General features: G+C 38.9%; 1 protein-coding gene and 1 long non-coding RNA gene across 2 annotated transcripts in view; both read right to left on the bottom strand.

Annotated features, from left to right (window-relative positions):
• LOC135248387 (B-cell receptor CD22-like) overlaps positions 1 to 7,059 on the bottom strand; it is a 96,275-nt gene that overhangs the window by 58,001 nt on the left and 31,215 nt on the right. The window lies entirely within an intron of this gene.
• On the bottom strand, positions 1,039 to 2,261 carry LOC135238207 (uncharacterized). Its single transcript, XR_010325043.1, has 3 exons — positions 2,131 to 2,261; positions 1,719 to 1,800; positions 1,039 to 1,082 (listed from the first exon to the last, which is right to left on the bottom strand). It is a non-coding gene; the product is annotated as an uncharacterized LOC135238207 (long non-coding RNA).

Genomic DNA, 7,059 nt, shown 5'->3' with positions numbered 1-7,059 from the left:
AACACAGAGAGGTAGAGGGGAACTTCACCGTCGTCTCTGTCCGTACCCTGTGTTCCAGTGTGACTCATTGCCATCCCTGAGACGTTGACATAAATAGGGCTTTTATTCCCCTGCAGGGTAGAGAAAAGAGGCAGGAGAAGGATGGGAAAGATCCACAGAAAGTCCCTGTTCATTTCAGTGAGCTCCTCAGAGCTGGAATGAGCTACTCACTCCCATTAACTCCAAAACATGCATTTAACCTAATATTTAAAAAATCAGCTAATGAATCAATGTTTCATTTTCAAATAAATGCCATCAGCAGTTAAATATCAGCTGAACCAGACATACAAATGTAATACACTTAATACAACTTATTTTCTCTCTAACATGACCAATTTTGCAGTGGGTTTTCTTAAAATCTTGGAAAGATTTCACACCGAAATACTCCATTCATTTCAAAGCATATATTTTTAACCAATAGCAATAAACCCTCATCACAACAATAATTTCTTTGTATTTATTCACTGAAATCAGGTGAATACAACACATAAAATACAAGTCACTCTCCCTGCCTCTGTATGTAATGAACAGATTATTGCATGCACAAAAGCAGTATTGTACGGTGTAGCATGTTTCTGTCATATACTACAAACCCATTTGAGAAACCGAAACTGTCCTTTATAGGGGAATACACATAATTAACTCCTGAAATATTTCCATTAAGCATGTCAACATACTGAAAAATGACACAGAGAAGATCAAACCCTCTGTAGATAATCTACTAAACCTTCAAGGCCATATGGCACACACTGCTATGCTTTCTACTTATTTGTAAGAAAGGTGCTATATAAATAAATAAATAAATCATGTCTTATGACTACTGTTATAAAGCATTATGAATGTTAAACAGTCTTCATAACTCTTTTTGTACTGTATTATGAGCATACTACATAAGTAGTATATAATGTATTATAGACAGGCATCATAGAAAGTGTTATCGAATTTCGGTTTTCCATAGATAAATACATGTATGCACATATGCAGACTGATTTCACTGACTCACCTGCCTGTCCCCTTCTGTCTCATTTGTTGATTTTCTCCTCCTGATTATTCAGATAAAAATAATAAAAATAAAAAGTAAATCTACCTTCAGACAAATATTTAAAGAACCCCCTCTTGTGCAAACAACAATTTGCATTTGTTTGAATGATGTGTATTGCTGAGGCAGTAGTGCCCATGTATGTGCATATTTTTTATTATTCAGATGTCATTTGGTCACAGGAAATGAGCCTGAGTTACGAGAAGCTTCTTCCTGCCCAGTAAATGTAGTTCTGCTTTATTCAAACCAACACTGACTGCAGCTCAAGGGCAAATTGATGTGTTTGTCAACACTTCATTATGGCCTGCAGCTGTCCACATGATTCATATTAAGAACAAGCTTTAATGGGATTTTGTAACCCCATAATACAGGTCTGATATTAAACTTATTTGGACACTAAAACCTATCAGTCAAAGTGTATGAAAATTGACATCGCAATAAAATAAAATGACTAATAATGTAATGGTCTAAGCTCTAATCAGACATTAGAGGGGGGGATATGGCATCAGCATGATGTAATGTAGTTAGTGCATGACAACAAGATTCTACAGAAATGTACACTCGTTTTAAACTATGAGTCTAAATCAGACAAACAGTAATTCACACTGGACCACAAACCGACTCATTTTCAGCCACGTACCTCATGCACACAACACCCAGAAACACAAGAGCCAAAATGGCAGCCACTCCCACAGCTGCAGCCGCGATCAGTGACTGACCTCCTAAGCAAAGTCAGAGAGATGTAGCCCTGTCAGTTATGATATAGCAGTGTTCATTTCACAACATGCCTCACCATGGTCCTTAAGGCGAAAGTTTATAAATGTTTAAATACACCCCTTATATGCCTACCTTTACTAGAAATTTCTGTACATTTGAATTTTACTGAATTCAATATTGGCATCATGATACTTTTAGTTACACTGCTCATCATCATTATCTACCATGATCCGGTTCGGATTGTAGCACCAGTATCATGATCAGCATTGCTTAATAGCCTCTGGATCATAATCAGCGTCAGATAAAATATTGTATCAAATATGTTCTGGTCCTACCTTGCACTGTGACCAGTATAGCAGAAGCATTCTGAGCTCCAAGTCTGTTCTGTGCCTCACAGTAGTACTGTCCTCTGTTCCAGTATCTAAAGTTAGAAAAGTTCAAACTCTGTCCAGATCCTGCCTGCCAGACTCCAGTGTCATTCCTCTTAAACCAGATGTATCTCTGCACTGGTGGGTTGGCATCACTGCTGCAGGTCAGAGTCACTGAACTGCCCTCCACTATTTCACCAGAGGGGTGCACTGATACTGAGACGCTCTTCGGAGGATCTGAAAGAGGGAACAATAATTTGTAGTTTCATGTGAAATTTAAACCTGTCTCAGGCATACGTCATGTTTTCAAATCATTGCATCATGGCATTTTTTAAGATATTGAAGATTAATCCAATGCTTTAATGTCAGTACATTTACATGCAGCATGGCATAATCTGTACAATTTAGTTGATGATGAAGGCTGAGAACTTTCAAAACTGTGAGATTTGAATTTTGAAAATAACAAATAAGGTGAAACACACAAGTTTGGCCCCTTGTACTCACATCTCACATTAAGAGCCACTGCAGGGGACTGAATCTCATAGCCTTTCACAGCACAGGAGTAGCGGCCTCGGTCTTTACTGCTGGCTGTGAACTGGTGACTCTGATCAGTGAAGGACAGAGGAGATCCGTCCCTGTTCCAGATGAAGGCTGGGCTGCCAGTCAGAGTGCAGGTGGTGCTACAGTTCAGTCTCACACTCTGTCCCTCTGTGACTGTGTCAGGATACACCATCACCTGTAGATCTGCAAATAGCAAATTAAACCTGTAAAAAAAGTTTCCAGTCATACTTGTGGGTAGAGAATCCTCTGAGTTTATATCATAAAATAATTACCAGTGACTTCCAATGTGACACCAGGAGGTCCAGTAAAATTATTACGGGCGGTCAGGATCCTGAATCGGTATGTTCCTGAATCACTTATTCTCAGTTGGTTTATTCTGAAAGCACAGTCACTGTTCTGTTTCCCCAGGTACTCCACACGGTGAGAGTACTCTGAGTCCTGGGACAGGTCATGTAGACCGTTCTGGGGAAAAACCCAGAATGTTTTCTGCACTCTGTCAGGTGTGGGATATGAGTAAGTGCAGCTCATGTCTACTGAAGACCCCTTTAAGGCACAGATTCTCTCAGGGGTGTAAGTCACGCCCCATCCCTCCTTGCTCAGAACACCTGAAAAATACAAACACACCCGCACACACACACACATGCAGACACACATACGTGCACATACACACACACACAGATGCACGCACACACACATGCGGACACATACACACGAACACATGTATACATACACATACATACCCACACACATGCGCACACATATGCAAATGCACACACACACACACACGCACACACACACACAAATTCACGCACGCACACACAAACACACTGCTCAGAAATCCTTTAAAACACAGATTTGTTCGCAACATGACAGCTAAGAGATTCAATTAACAAAACTTTAAAGCAAGTGCACCTAACCTCTCCAAAACAATGGAACATCAATAATTGTACTTGTATTTCAATACTAACTGATGTCAGTAGATGGCAGTAGCCGCCGATCAATGTGAGATTCGCAGGTACAGGAAGTCTTGCTTAGTAGCTAGCTTTGCTAGAATGTAGTAGCAAACCAAGCAAGTTAAGAGCAATTGTCTGCATATACCTTCGGCGGAAAACTGTTATGTTTTGCTTGCAGTGAAACAAACTGCTTTCATTAAAACGTGGCACCGGAATACTTGTTTCGTCATTCTAAGAATGCAACATGCACAATCAACATCTCCAATCATCTAGTACAGCCACAGATATTTATATCATGCCTCTGTCTCAGTTTCAACGCAGAGTGTGAAGAGAAACTTCATCTTAAAGGTTCTCTCTTTTTCCCCTCTCTTTTCAGATGAGAAACATTGCACTACTCTAAACTAATGTACTGTAGAACATTATTTTATATTAATTATATACATTCCTTAAAGCAATTTAAATGTATTCACTTTTGCTTCTGATTGAGATAATGAAGAGAGACTAATAAATAGGAACACATGCTGATAAATACTTTATATGTAGACTGAAATATCAGAACTACATTTGGAAAAAAAAAAACAATTTACCTGACACAGAGAGGACGATTACCAACAAGGTATTGAAGAGCATGGCTGCATCAGATTGAAAATATTTATCCAAATACACATATACAGGTCTTGATTATTATTTACACTGTGAAAATGAACAGCACAAACAAAGACTGTCAGAGTATTCTCTTAATTTGCAGAAATACCAGAATAACAATTACTACACAAGCACACACAGTGAGTTAATGTGCTGCTAATGCCTAAAAATGCTTTGGGTTTTATGAAGAGCTCACAAAGATTCCAGAAAGCAGAGACTCAAACAGCATTTTACTTGATGAATGATATTTGTATGGAAGAAGCAGCAATCATTTCTAGTCAGAAAATGCATTTTATTTTATATTTGATTCAAGTTTAATCTTCTTGCACCACAAAATATCATGATGTAGTTTTGACTGAATGAAATAATATGATAATACACTTACCAGGAGATAATTCTGATCTGGCCTCAGTGGTTTGTTAATGTGCCATTAGTATTAAACAGCCTTGCAGACAGAGCAGTGTGGCTGAATATGATCGCAAATAAAATGCTTCACACTAAATATAAAAGTAGAATGTGTTACAGATCTGACTCACTTCCTGAATGTCATACTCATTTTAGATTTTATCAGATACAAACATTTGAATAAAATATACAGTGTCGTTTGCTTTGTGTCTGGACTGGAACAGTAGTGCCTTTTCAAAAAGACTGGGTAATTCTCATTTCTTTGCCCCCACTGTATTATTGAAATTCAGATGTCAATAATTATGTTGATTTTTGCACATTACGCTTATAAAATAAACATAACTACTATGTTTACAAAAATGATTCTGGATTACAACACAAACTGATGCTACGATCTGAGGCTTTGCCTATTCCAATACATCCATCTATCCATCCATTATCAATACCTGCTTATCCTGAGCTGGAGCTGGTGCTGGAGCCTATCCAAGCATGCATTGGGCGAGAGGCAGGAATATACTCTGGTCAGGCTGCCAATCTATCGCAAGGAACACACACTATTCACTCACACATTCATACCTATGGGCAATTTAGAGTCTCCAATTGGCCTATTTGTATGTTATTGTACCGTGGGAGGCAACCGGAGTACCCGGAGGTACATGCAAACTCCAGACAGAAAGGCCCCAAGCCGAGATTCGAACCCAGTGCCTTCTTACTGAGGCGACAGTGCTATCCACTGCACCACTGTGCCACCCCTACATGTACAGTAGTTAATATAAAAGTGACTGTAAAAGGTGTGATAGGCATCAGGCACAGGTAAACACTCATATATTCAGGAGCCCTATACAAAATCCATTACCTAAACCAGATTATTTAATTCAGATTAGTAAAAGATCTTCCAAGAAATTGATCTGAAATGTACATACAGGACTTCCCTATTTTACTAACTGCCCCATCTACAAGTAGATTGAATGTATTGCATCCATCTATCCATCCTAGGTAAATTTTACTGCCACAAACAGCATGCTTTACCATTGCTACCATACGTAGCTCAGTCGTGTTTCATGCATCGGATTTTTGACATGAAGCCGAAACATCAACAAAACGCTGCTGTAGCTTAGCCTATAACCCGCTTATTAACATAAAGATTGCACACACTGTACTCACAGAAGATGAAAGGAGTGGACAGGCGTAGTTTTCGTATCTTTGTGTATGGCAGTAGTGCAGTATGGTGGTTTGGGGGTCCAGAGTGTGACTCTGGGAGCTCTGAGGTTGCAGTTTCCATCCCCACCTGGAGCACTGCTCTGGGGCCCCAAAGCGGGTACTGTGAGGTGCCCCTGCTTGGCTCTTTTGTGCAGAGGAGAAGCGGGCATAGCTGTGGGTGAAGTTGCCTAATTTCAGATGAGTGCCACCCTGACCACAGACAATGGAGGAAGTTAAAATGCCGCTCACTTCCTGCAGCCTGTTCTATTCTTTATTTTATTTCACATCTCAGTTCTGTGTCCGGTGCTGCTGCACTGTTTCTGTGGTTGGTGTTCATGCGACCTTTTAGAACTCTGCCTTTGCTTTGCCTGTTATACGGTCCTTCATGTACATAATTAGTTGCATTTCAATGCGGATATTTCATAAAGATGACTTTTACTACATAAAACATATTGTATAGTATTATTATAGAATCTTTCACAGAGATGAACTTGATCCCCACATGTGAACTAAATGGAATGCAGGCAAAACATGATGGCCATACGAAGAAAATAATGATAATATTTTTCAGATCAGAGGTTAGAGGTTCACAGTGCATTACAATGCTCAAATAAACCATAATACATTGATACACAAAAAAAAACAATGTATGTAAAGAAAACAAATAAAATATGCATTCTTTCAAATACTTAAAACCAGACAGAAACATAAATATGGGCTCAATACAACAAGGCAATGTAAAATTAAGTACTAAAACACTGTTTTGAAAACATCTAAGAACTTACCTTTAAAAGTGACTTGAGTTTAGAGATTATAATCTGCGCAGACTATAATACAATATGAGACTGTAATATCTTCAGACAGGGGTCTGGAGGACTATACAAAGGAGACACACACACACACACACACACATTATTTCAAGAATAAAATTTAGTTTCACAAAAGTTGAAATGATGGCAAAATCTATTCTTCAGGAATAGAGCACACCAGTAAATGCAGTTCATTTACAGTTCTGTGCATGTCATAAAGCCAAATAACTCTACTCATCTCTGTTGCAGAGCTGAGCATGAACAGGAACTTCAGATTAATCCTATGCTCTACATTTCACAATCGTATGCTATACATTTCACAG

Source organism: Anguilla rostrata, chromosome 1 (genome assembly GCF_018555375.3).
Source record: "Anguilla rostrata isolate EN2019 chromosome 1, ASM1855537v3, whole genome shotgun sequence".
In the NCBI taxonomy this organism is placed as follows: domain Eukaryota; kingdom Metazoa; phylum Chordata; class Actinopteri; order Anguilliformes; family Anguillidae; genus Anguilla; species Anguilla rostrata.
Note: the sequence above shows the minus strand (reverse complement) of the source record. Positions and strands in the feature narration are given on the sequence as shown.